The sequence below is a fragment of the Gallus gallus genome, chromosome 5, assembly GCF_016699485.2.
Source record: "Gallus gallus isolate bGalGal1 chromosome 5, bGalGal1.mat.broiler.GRCg7b, whole genome shotgun sequence".
NCBI lineage: Eukaryota > Metazoa > Chordata > Aves > Galliformes > Phasianidae > Gallus > Gallus gallus.
In genome coordinates this window covers 40984445-40998348 of record NC_052536.1, presented here as the reverse complement: position 1 = coordinate 40998348, position 13904 = coordinate 40984445, and the positions used below count along the sequence as shown (strand labels likewise).

The 13904-nt window shown below is 34.6% G+C and overlaps 1 long non-coding RNA gene across 1 annotated transcript in view; it reads right to left on the bottom strand.

Annotated features, from left to right (window-relative positions):
• Nucleotides 1-13904, bottom strand: part of LOC107053527 — a 210855-nt gene that overhangs the window by 37962 nt on the left and 158989 nt on the right. Inside the window, exon 5 of the long non-coding RNA XR_001466852.4 lies at nt 724-839. This is a non-coding gene — a long non-coding RNA (uncharacterized LOC107053527). The remainder of the gene's footprint in view (nt 1-723; nt 840-13904) is intronic.

Here is a 13904-nt window from a genome sequence, read left to right as displayed (position 1 = left end):
TAAATACCTCTGCTTGATATTCCAGGCTGGATGTCTACAACAATTGGAATGCATTTTTTACTTCTCACACACTAGATAGTTCTGTTTAAATGTAAGGTAATATATCTACCAGCTTATTCACAATGATTCTGAATTATTCCTCCCCCCCCCCCAAGGCATGGAAGAAAATTAAAGACTTTACTCCATGTTTTTTCTTTTATTTTTTTATCTGTAAAATTCATTACACAAGCCACTCCATAAAGCAGGGTAAGAGCTGCTAGCAATTCAGAGCTTTTAAGAAACAGGTACATTTGAAATATCTCTAGAACAACCCCACTCAGGCATACTTTAATCTAATATATGTTTTATATATCTTACAAAAGTTTACCAAAACGTTGCAGAGGAGACAGACATTTTGGAATATCCCCTGCCAAAACTGTAATAGTCGCATTGCCCTCTAGTGCATATATGAACACATGACACTGTTTTGTGGGGGGAAGGGAGAAATTCTTCACTCTATAATTATCTTTAATGTCATTTGATGGTTTGCTGCATTTAATGATGATAGAAATGTTATAGACAGTTTGTTAGCAATACATGACTAAATTCTTGCCTCTCCCAATCCCTTCTGGCAAATCAATTTAATTTGTGTTCCTGACAGAAACGCAGGTCATGTCTTTCCGAAAGAAAATAAATAACATTCAGAATAACACATTTGCAAAAACATCATACCTTCAAACCTACCTTCAGCAGATCATGCATAAATTGGATTGTGCCTAAATTCCTTACAGTATGAGGGCAAATAAAAATCTTCAAGACTGAAGTCATTAGTCTGTATGCGCTTTTAAGTCAGGTGCCTCCTGCAGATAGGGAAAGATCAACATACAGAAAAAATTGGGTACATGCAGAATGGAGTTAAATTAGGCACAACATTTACATATCATAATGAAAGCTATTGTAAAACATACTAGAGATGAACGTTTGAGAAGCTATGGTTACAAACAGAGCACTTAGTTTTTAACTGCTTAAGTGTATGATACTCTTAAGTTTCTGGTCAACAGTTTGTGGTTGTATAAATAAACTCAGGGACATAAGTATTACATTAACATAACTAAGCTTAGTACCAATTTCCTCTGGTAGCATATAAATTTTTGTGGAGAAAATACCTCTATTTGTAATAGGAGTGAAAGAAAACTCTTCACAATATATTTAAGTAAAAAAATCTGCAGGTTACAATGAGGAATGTTTTAGAAACTCATTTGTACCTTTGTACCTACAAAATATGTTAATATTACATTTTATGTACTACAGTATGGACAAAGTACTTTCATTTTAAAGGTTTGATGGTGCAACATCAACTGTTCTCTACAAAATACCATTAAGAATGTTGTCATGTGGTGAAATTTTTCTTTCAAAGACAAAACTACACAAAAAATAGTATCACATTTGCCATCTTTTTCAGATGAGGGATTACAGCTCACACAGTTGGATAAGCAAGACAGTCATGACAGTCGAGCTATTATGGTATTCCCCCATGCAGCACTAAAACATAAAAGAGTACATATAGAAGACATGCTTGCATCTGTACAAATACAAACACTTGCAGAACAAGAAGAGCATAGAAAGATGAAATTTATAAGTAGCAGAGGGAAAGAAATGGCAACCACATTCATGGTATTAGGGAAATAACAGCTGCTGAAGGAGCCCCTCCGCTGCTATCTGTCACAAAACATAAACAAATATTGACAGGCAGGTTCAATGTTTCCTGCTACACCACCACCATCTGCCTCTGACACCCTGGGCCAACCTAATAAAATAGGAGGCATTACTTCTTGTGGCTGGCCCAATACATATACTCTCATATGAGAGGATTCTTCTTTGAGGTGGCTTCTTGCAGCTATCACAGAATGACTTCATTAGCTTGACAGATGAGGTGAAGAACCCATATCTAAAAATCTCATAATCTCTTGCTTGCAACTTCATGCTTACAAATACAGACCCTAACCTCACACAAATCACCAACAGCCACATGCCCCATATTTTTTCAGTGGCATTCTTAAGCCTTCCTCATTCATTTCAGGAAAGTTGGATGAGAACAGAGAGGCAATGCAGTCAGAAAAGGAACACATTCACAGAACGCCCCTTGTATGAGGGGGATGCTTGGTTCCATATTCCAACTGTGTGATTTCACGTCCTGTGAATGCTTCTGTGGAGCATAACCAGTAGCAGAAAGACTGCCCCTCATGCAGCATCTAGCTACTATTCTCATTACTTTGGACAGCAATTTTTCCTCTCTGCTTGCAACAGCAGTACATTGCACCATCATGGCGAAAAAGAGTCTTGATCTTTTCCCCAGCTAGTTTCAGAACTTCAGTCTTCCAAATTCAGACACTCCACATCTCATAGCTCTGCTAAATTCCTTTAAAGCAGATAGAGCTTATATCACTAAAGTGGAACCTCAGCACAGTTAGGAAACCTGATGAAGATTTCTCTTAATCTGATTAAAACATAAAGCTTCATAGTTCACTGTAGTTCTGAAGTCAATATTGTTTTTCTTCAAAGCATCAGAAATGATTTGAGGCCTTGTTGCACTGACTGCGAATGTATTCACAACACATAAGTGCTCACAAAATGAGGATTTTGCTTAGTCTTTGTCATGTGTTACTCTTTGTTGTCACTGTTGCTGTGTTTATTTCTTTTTCCTTCCCATTTTCCAGCCAACCCAAACTGAGTTGAAGAGATGCTTTTTCATCTGTGAATTAAAAGCCAATCTGCGGGAAACACCTTTTGTACAATTCAAGCACTTAACCTTAACTAGTACCTAAATGAGATTTCCAGCCACGCACCCAGAAAAGACAAACACTTTCTACAGGCAAGTCTGATCCTCCACACACTGGAGAGATTTTAAGGGGAGCATTAAGTTCCCTCAGCTGCTCCCCGATTTCTTTCCCTACTCACACTATCACTGCCTGCTTAATTTCAGCTGAGCTTCTTAGTGGACCACAAGACAGATTTTGTGTGTGAGAAATTTTAGGGCCATAACTTACGATCGCTCCTGAAATCCTTACACATTTTCCCTCCAATTAAATTAAAAATGTTGGCATAATAATATGCTAATTAAATTAATAATTGAAGAAGTTTTTGGCTTCTCAAATTCTCACTAAAACATTCAATTTACTTTATCAGTATACCAGTAATTTTTTTAATTTATTTTTTCCCCAGAAATAAGCTCTTGGCAAACTCTATAATGCTGCCAGGGAATTTGTTAGCCTTTCCAGTGAATCCAGAGTTGTACTCATCTCCACATTGATGAATTTCATTGTAACTTCTGTCTAATTGTCTCTACTCAAATGATTTAGAGAATACGCATCCCTGCATGCCACTATACATGTATATAAGAGAGAATGTAAATAATGTTTCCAATGCTAATGCAATGTGAGCAGCTTGGAAAAAAAAAAGAGAAACAAACAATACTCTTTACCTACAGCTCAGTGCTCTGTTGGGGAAGAGGACATACAGTCTGTTTCTGTGAAGTTGCTTATGATTTGCATTGGAGCAAAGATGACAGGAAACTGTCACATAACTTTTCATTGCTGTGTGCTTTTTTTCCAGTGTGTAAAATTCTAGTTACACTTTTGCTCTTAGTCTTGGACAAACTCACCTTCTCAAGTGAGATATTTCATCTGTCAACTCCTACACACTGTAATTGACATCTAATTATTCCAATTTCACAAGAATGATGGCAAAACAAAAGAGTGCATGGGTCATGCAGAAAAGGTTTTAATTGAGTTTGAAATCATCTTCCATTCTCCTTCTGTCATTTTAAGCACCTGACAAATACATGCTTATTAGTACAGAGAGGTATCATACAGTTCTGACAGAATGCCCTGACAGGCCAAGTTGAACACTGTGTAATTTGGTTGACCTTAAAAGAGATGAACAGTTCATTTTCTTTTAGTTTTTTTTTTTTTTCTAAGCTGTTTTCAAACATTGGGAAGGTGCAGAATGTTTCAAAGATTATGTGATAGAGGCAACTGGTCCAGTTGTCTTAAGAAACCAAATTCCTCAGGTTCCCCCATAAGTTGAAGGCTACTGCTTACTTCCACAGAGGCACAGCTAGAGCTGGCAGATTAAGAGAGGCATAAAGGGCTTCCTGCCTGATAGCAAAGTGAATATACAGATCCCGACAAAATACTAAGAATATTTTTTAACCCTAACCAGCAACATGAAAATAAATTCATTCTGTAAGAACACTTCATGTATTTTTGTAAACCTAAATGTATCCTCTACTGGATAGGGTTTTGCTCCATTGGAAAGGAATTTCTGCAGGTTGTTCTGCAAATGACAACACAAACTGCAGGTGTCTAACGTCCTTTTATCTTCAGCCTTCACTACGAATACCAAGAGGAATCAAACTATTAACATAACTGAAGGAGTAACAAGAAGTTAGAAATTCAAGTTAAAATGGAGGCAGCATTACTCTAATCTCTGACAGCAACATTCATATATTAAATCTGTTGCCTAAATTTACAGTCTGACTCCTAGCCATAGAGACTATGTTAAAAAAAAGATTTGAGATGAAAAACTGAAGTAGTGTAGACCAGTTGGGTTTTCAGAATACTGGAAAAAATAATGAAATAGATAATTTGTAATAAAAAGATGAGTAAGAGCTGACATGAATTTGTCAAGAAAACATCATAGCCTTGAGTTTTCCTTATACTGTATACATAGATTTTCATCACATCACAAATATTAATAGATTAATGTCATTAGAAAGAAAGATATTCTAATGGGTCAAAAAAAAAAAAAAGGAAAAATGTATAACAAAAATCCATACATTCTATCAACCAGTCCAGAATTTCCCATGAAAGAGGAATACCTACCCAAAAAATTAAACCTATCACAATTGTGTGACAGAGCACATTTGAAAATGCCCAGGTGGCTTTCTGCTACTTTTTTTTTTTTTTTTTTTACTAGTACTGCTGTTTTTGCTAGTACATAGACTAACCTTTTTAACCCATTGTACTGCTGTTTCTGCATCCAGCCGCAAAATAACATTTAGAGGACTACTCATAGTCTTATTTCTATGCTATTCTCTCCATTGTATTTAAGATACATATTTGGAAAACACTTTTATTCTTTAAATTTTTTCATCCACTGGTCATTTCTGTCCTTTATCAAAAACATCTAAGCATTGGCATCCCCATCTTCTTGATCTTTTTTTAAAATAGTTCTTTTCTTTCCAGCTTATGCTTCACATTACTAATACTTGGGTGTTTTTTCATTCTCAAAGGCATCGTTTTCCTCCACCTGAAATATGTAACCATAAGTAAACAAGGACTGATGCTGAACTGTTTGATGTTTTATCTAGAACCATCTCCCTCCACGTTAAATCTCTGTTCCTGTATATAAAGCCACACACATAGCCTTGCAGAAATCTCTTTAAACAAATGGGCAAGCACCATTTTGTTTTAATTTGTTTTGTTTTAAAACTAAAACAGTTTACCTGGGGTAGACTGTTACTAGAAGGTGAAACTACAAAAACTGGCATCTGAATAAATTCTTCAGCTAGGAACACAAATAACAGAGTAAAGCACAGTGGATAAGTGAAGACACTAGGTGCAGCAATTTCTTGTATCAGAAGCAAAGTTGAAAGACAAAGTTACAGATCCTGATAGATCTTAAAGCACCAGCTACATACCCTTTTGTACCTTTCTTTTAATACTTCTTCTGCATTAGGCTAGCCTGGAGTTTTGAATCTGAACTCAAATGCTATTGAAAACTCACACACAGGCAAAAAGCGTTCTAGAGATGTACCATCCCCAACAGCAAAGTGTTCTTAAGTCCCATATGCATATTACACAGCAAACCTTTCATATCATAAATCACTTCTTACCATTTGATATGTGTCCTTAAGAATTTGATTTTCTTAAATATACAAAGGCTATCTCTGATAAACATTGTACAACCAACAAATATACAATTAGCAGAGTGGCATGGTTAGGTAGGCATTTTACAGGTTACATAACTATAAAGATTATCGCAGTAGAAAAAGATAATCAAAAATAAATACTCACCCGTCTCCCATCAAACCCTAGGCTCACAGTAAAAAATAAACAAACAAAACAAACAAACAAACAAACAAAAAAACCACACACCACCAAAGAGAGCAATCTCCAGAAAGAAATCCTTCCTCAGTGGCAGTCAGCCCTTAAATGAGGCCTAGGAGAGGTGGAGCCAGGCTCCACTCCTTCCGGTCACACAGGTTAATTGCCTTCACCTGTGCTCCCATGGCTGACTCAGTGCTTGCCATAGGTGATTAATCAGTGGTTCAGTCCATGGTTCAACAGTTCCCATACAACATGAACAGTGTATATCAAATTAATCTTCATGTATTTCTTGGTCAACAGATCTTTCACCACTGGATATTTTTGATTTGCGTGTGGATACAGTCCCAGTGTCTAAAATTTCAGTGCTCCTTTTTTCAATATTCACTTCTGCTTGAGCTCCTTCTTAAATGCTCCCTAACAGCTAACTGCCTGACAAGTTAATGGAAATAAAATATGGAAAAAAAAATATATGACTTCATTTAAACATTTGAGTGGATGTTAATAGAAATATTTTGCAGTAATCATTACCTTGTGATAAATGAATCTATTAAATATGAAAGATGAGTAACTATTTTATTCCTAAATATTAATTTTATCCATGCCCATGCTGCACTTAGAAATATGAATATGAGCATTTTCTTGCCCTATTACTAGATTTAAAGCAACAATTAATATATTCAGAAGTTCATATATATGAATATATATTCATCAGAAGGTGAATTATGGAAGTACAATTATTAGAATTCACTTTAAAATGTGGTATGTCTTTAGCATTTACAGCAGAATATTTTATGTTTTATCTACAGGTTTCACATGGGTTTTGTATATGTATCAACTGGAACAGATAGAATTAAAAAAAAAAAAAACAATGTTATATTCTTTTGAAATTATTTTTAGGGCTGTACTTACAGAAGGTCATGAGATTTTTTCCCCCCTTTTTCCAATTACAGTGCAACATTCTTGTAGGGATACTTCACATTTCATTCCTGATTAAACCTGCAAAGCAGGTGAAATATTTTACAAAAAATACAAGAACATCAGCTAGCTATGTTAATTCCTTACAGCCTTTTGACTTGTTTTGTAGTTGTTTTTTGTTTGTTTGTTTGTTTTACTGTCTTATCCATTCTTATCCACTTACAGGAATGCAGGGTGGCAGCCTATTTTTCACTTTGATTTTGTTTTGTTTTGTTTTGTGTGGAAAGATCAGCAGATTATTTTTTCATTTGGAAGATAACTTGCTATACAAATCTCTATGAAGTAGAATGAAAATGAAGTGGAGTTACTATAAGGATTCAACTCACCTGATTTAAGGGCTCTAAATTCAAAATTATTTGTATAATTCACTGATGTATCTTTATCATCACTTTGTCAAGCAGTTATAACATGTAATCAATCAATCTGCACCACATAGAACAAACCCAGTATTTTAGACATTCCAAAACTTAATTTTCCTTATTAGGCACACAAGGGCTTTCACTCAGATTCTTATATTACTGTAATTTTCACAATTGGAGATCAGTGAAGCATTAACAAATATCTTCTGGCATTCTAAGCTGACGTAACAGATTCTGAGAATAAATATAAATTATTCAGTGGGTGTTATCAGAAGAATTTATTAAGAAGTTTTATTTTTTCTTTTTTATTTTTCCTTTGGGTAATTAACAACAAAATAAAAAGAACTGAATTAGTGTTTAGTATACACTTGGAGTTTTCACAACTTCACACCACTATTTTTTTGAAGACTGATCAACTTGTTGGACTAAAGTTCAGCAGATATATAATGTATTTCTGATCTGTTCACTTTTTTTTTTTTTTTTTTTGTAAAATTATACTCCTTATCTCATCTACAAAAACTATTAATCAGGTTAATTTTTAAGTTTTTATGAGTGTCTCAGAAGAGAAGAGTGAACTACAACTTCCAGAAGACTTCATTTTTCTGTTTCCATTTTCTGTTTGGAGGGAAAGATAAAACTGGCTGGGAGTCATGAGACTGTCTCTTTGCTTTCTTTGCTTCCTGGCCATCTTGCCTACAGCATTAGAGTAAGGACTCCAGTTTCAGAAATTCTCTCTCTCTCTTGTTTTCTTTATTAGCTTCAATTCCAATCACATTGTATTATATTGTATTATCTCACATTCCTTTACTGTATTTAGTAAATTTTTTTCCCTTAGATCATTGCTGCTGTTTTCCTCATCTAGGCCCACCTCCCTGTCTTTTTCCCTACCCTTCTTACCCCTTTCCAGGGGCATGGGGCCATGGGGACATTTGCCCCCTGTCACAGAACTAGGCTGAACTGGGCCAAACCGATACATAATAATATTCAAATCTTCCTCTATTTTTTACTTTAAAAAATCCTGTTAAAACACAAAACAAATAAAATTAAGAAGCAACATGTTTGTTTAGATTATATATCCACACAAAAAGACAAAACAAATCAACTAATATTCTTTCCCTCTCTTGCATCTTCTAATTTCACTGCCTTGGAGTCTTCCAAATCTCAATCCAGATCTGTGAATATCAGAAACCAGTGTAGTAAGTGAAATAAGCGAAAGAGCACTGTCTAAATGCCCTTATTTGCTGAGATAAATAGGTGGTATAGTCAAGAATTTTATTGTGAATTGGGAAATTTCATGACAGAAGTATATCTAGATCACTGTGTCACACAAAGTCATGGTCTAGATGATGCTGTTTATCAACCTGCTGTTATTCCACATAAAACCCCCAAATTTATTCCAATTAATCGGATCAATCTCCCCTAACTCCTTCTATTTTATTTTTACATCTACTACTGAGGTGCTTTTCATAAAGCTAAGTATGCTACAACAAAATTTAAAGACATATTTTGCACATTGAGCTAGTCTGAACTAAAAGACAAACTATCACTCACTACATATGAAGCAAACAAATTGATTGTCCATGTGAGCTACAGTACCATTGCTTCAGAATGCATGAAAAAAGAAAGATGATGGAATTTTTTTAGTTAATAATCTATTTTTACTCAAAAATATATTTAATAAAGGTACTTAAAAAGCAAGGAAGTCAGTTGTATAATTACATCTATTCAAATATTTCTCTCTTTGGGAACTTCTTTACATTCTTGGAAGGTTAGCGCTGTATTACATTTGCACATAATTGTCCTTGTGATTAATTATTTGATATTCAGTACTGTTTCTCCCATTAAAGGAAAATCTCTGCCAAGTTTCATAGCACTAATAATCCTTGAATTGTAATCCAGTCTATTTCACTCAGTTTTTCTGGCCAAATTTAAACTAACTACATGCCACTTTCTATATAAGAATGCACTATTGCCCTGAGTTAAGGTTTTGCCTAAATCAGGATTCTTCTTTAGGAAACTATTGAGGTAAAACACTACTCCTTTCCTTGCAGCTTCTAAGAAATAATAATAAAAAAAAAAGGTAATGATCAGAAATTAGTTATCGGATGGTTAGATGGTATCATGATTCCAGAAAGCATTAAAGAGTACAAAGAATTGGAAGGAGTGGGATGGAAAAAGACTGAAAGAAACGATAATGGTTGTAAAAAAATGACAAGCCTGTCTGTAAGAATGGAGCATAAGAAACCAGGTATGACTTCAAAGCAATGCTCTGGAAGAAGGAGGCTAAATGATGAGAAAGATTTTGAAAAGATACAGTTAAAAAAAAATGTGGGAAAAGAAAAAGAAGAGATTGTGATAAGAGGTTAAGGGAATAAGTAAAGGAGCTGAAATTAGAGTGAGACATATAACTGTAGTTCTGAAAGTTGAAATCTGACCAGAAAGGAAGGACATCCTGCACTCATAAATATTACCCACAGAGGAGTTTGTACCAAGTACCAGAGGTACTCTGGTACTCTCTGCAGTGTGAAAGCATGCTCTGCTTTTGTTGGGAAGCAGATCAAAAGCTGAAGACAAAATCTGATAAGTAAAAAAGAACTCATGTTTTCCCTGGAATAAAAATAAATAAAATATTGTTTCAGATTGCCTCAAGAAAGTCCTTTGGAATACAGTTCTGGAAGACGCACTGCAAGGTCAATGTAATAAGTATTCTCTCATATGTACCATCAGTGTTTATTTTTAGTTTGGGACTGCTGAATAAAGCTTTAATGGGATTTTAATGGCATGTTGGCCACACTTCAATGTCCAGAGATGTGGCATCATATCCAGGAGTGTCATTATCTGGATTAATTATCAATAGTAGGCAGATATCATTAGGGAGATGCGAAAATGAGAGAGGTAGTAAATGAAATTTGCTGTGCAGAGATGGTAAGAAATAAATAAATAAATAAGAACATCTGAGAAGCCACCAATGGGTATTTCAAAAACATTTTCAGTTTGATAATTTTCATTATACTTACTGCTTCTTCCACTGCTCCAGAATATGTCCTGACTAAAAGTATTCCCTTAAAGCTAGTATAAACCAGATTCATTCTTCAGAGATATAACATATTTATATACCACTTACAGTACCTAATTTGCTTATTTGGGTAATGGATGCATTTGAAACCTTAAGAAGCCTCTGCATTACATTCACCAGCAAACATATATCAGCAATAAATTTCTCTTGCTGAATTTTTTAACAAGTGATACTATTAGTGTCACGTGTTAAGACATGGCTGATAAAACATACTGTCAGTATGACCTACTATGAGTGATGCAATCTATCATAAATATGACTTTAAAAGTCTGAAGACTAGTTGCATCAAGGGGTATAATATATGCATCTCAAAGTTCTGCATGCTTTTGCAAACCATGTTTTAACTTTTTTTCTGATCAATGTAGTTAAAATGACTTTAAAATGAAGAAGATTTTTTATGTTCAAGACTTAGATAATACTGCATTTATGACAAAATTGTTTAAACAGTCTGCACTTAACTATTTATTTTAATATACGCAAGCATAGGCATAAGTGGTAAAAGAAGATAGCTCATCATTCCCACTAAAAGGGGGAGATCTATCTTGAGAAACTAAGTTAGATCAGAAAGGACCTGTGGTTCATTGGTTACTTGTTTCCACATGAGTTTTCAGTGCAAGGATGTAATAAAAAGAAAAACAAAACACTGCATGGACTCACAGGCAAAGTTAGTGCAATCTAGAGATTTATTTAAAAGACCATATTAAGTAAAAATAAAGCATTTATACTGCTTTTACACTCTTGAAAATACAGTTCCTGTTCTCACAGTATTTCCTGTTCTCTACAGAATATTACATTTCTATTCAGAAATACAATATTTAATTGCAATACCTTGTCTCTACTTATTCTGCTGTCTGCCTGGGAAAGTATTAAAGAACTACCTGTCACACAAACTCATACAAGTTTCATTGTTGGATCTCTCTAAACTGAAACAAGAATAATTCTCAGAGAGAAAATTTCCTCCTGAAATGTGTATCCTACTCTGGAAAGAATATGATAAATATATCCTTAAATACACTGTAGATCACTGAAAGTATGTAGAAAAAATTAAATGTCTGTCCAACTAGCAACATGCCTGGAGTTTGAGGAACCTTCCCAAGAACACATTAGTCAGCACTTCACTGTCAACTTTCTACGACTTTTCAATTGTAGCTTTGTCTCTGTTAATCCAAGGCCGTTGAAGATGTTTAAGGCTTACACTAGTCATGCAGCAAGAATGATGCAGAGTTAATTAAATCGTTCTTGCCTCTGTATAGAAAAGGTAAATAGATATGCTTGAAAAACCAGAGGTGCCCTGGCTTAAAATATAGCAACTTATGATTACACAGGACTCTTCATCTAAGCAGCTGAAAATGACAATATTAATACCAAGTTAAAACCAAAACAAAAATTACTTCCACGTCCAGATTAGTTTATCATGTTTTGTAGACACCAAAAGACACAAAAAGCTTTAGACACCAAAAGCTCCCACATACTAAAAATGGATAAAAACACCAAAACCTCAGAAAAGAACACAAAAGACATGTCTAATCATAGTATGTGTAGTTCCTATCTTTATAGTAATCTGAAACTCCACAGCAGATCTACAGACCCTTAAAATGCTATGTGGTTGACATCTATTCTCCTTTTTTTTTTTCATTACCAAATCCATTTAACAATCTGGACCATTTACAGTCTAAGAAAGAAAGGAAAAAAAAAAAAACAAAAAACAAGGAGAAAAGGGCTATAAGTAAACCCTGACTTATTTCCCCTTTGCTGGAAGATAAAGATACTGACCTCCCAAGGATTCTATATAAATGCTGATTTTATCTATCAACAGGCCTTTGACCTTGGTAAGGCTGACAATTACACCAATCAAATGGATGAAAAAGACTCTCAGATGAAAAGGGATTTTGTCCACCACAGATCAATAGGTCATCAAAAGTGAGACATCAAACCCAATATGGACTATGTTAAGGAAGTTTTGAATTTAAGTGAAAAGGAAGTACAGAGCCAGAAACCAACAACTTGGATTAGTAAAGTGAGGAATTCTATACATTTCTACTTGTCCAGTTATGTCTGAGAGTTTGGTATCCTGCCTCTCCAGCTTATTTCAGTTTTAATTATTGATAAAATGATGTTATCAAGTGAAGATACTCTTAACAGTAATCGTACACATCCATGAATTCCCAATCCAATTATTTTTACTTATACTGTTTGTTTAATTTACTCTGTGGAAAATCAGTGATTTTTTATATCTATATCTTGATATTTACATTTTTATGTGGTCTTCTTCAGCATCCAATTCCCAGTATGTTTTAGTGTAATTATGTAAAGTCACCTAAGAAATATTTGTGAACTATAAAAAATCACCTTGAAAACATAGAGAAACAGTTCTGATATACTGTCATGAAGCTTACTTTCCATAGAATTGCATTTTTATGCAGTTTAAGTACTGGAGTTGTATTAGCTTATGTCCCCTTAAATTTTAATGTCATATCAGTCAAGATGAAATGTCCTTCACTTAAAGTTGCTGAAGGATGATTAATAACAGAAGCAACACCAATTTGTATTATGGTCAATCAAGATTATCAAAGCTACAACTATGTCTACAACAGATGGGATAGGGGACAGTACTGCAGCAGGACATGCAGGTTAATTTCATCCTCTCAAAATTCACATCTTATTGCATGTTGCATTTGTCAAACAGCATCTACACTCAGAGCCCAAAGAATAAGCCATTACACAATTTTACAAAAACAAAAACAAAAATAAATGACTGTGAAGACATGAATAGTTTGAAAGCAGTCAGGTTTGTGAGCACACTGTGTTTATTGCTTCTCATGTAGCCTCCCATCAAATGCAATTAGAGACTTAGGCATAGTGTGCTTTTTTTTCTGACCAGATCTTCCAGCTTCAGGAAATTCATTTAGAAGTACAGAAAGCACTTTCATAGGCTGCACACTGCATATAGAAGTGACAATAAGCTTCCCCCATCTGTGCATGACTATGGTGTTAAAATTAAAAACATTAAACTCTATACATACTAGAAAATATTAATATTAATCTCTGCAGTCATAAAAGCATCTGTCTTATTTTGCTAAATAAATGCACATTTTGAGATGACACAGCTGACCCTGGTTATGTGTATGAGGGAGAATTTGATGACATAGCTGACTGTTTTTGATGAGTGAGAGAGGAAAAATAAATCTGAACTCAAAACACAACTAGTAAAATAAAGGGGAAGTGAGAAGTTCTTCAATTTCTCATACTTCAAAAGGATCTTCAGGCCAATCTAGTAAGAACACACAGGTTGAAAAAAACTTTGAAATAGTAGCGCAGGGGTAAGAATATATATTTTAAGAAATATAGTGGTATGCAGGTAAATGGCAAGGGATGTGGAATCACAACAGAGCAAATGTATATAGG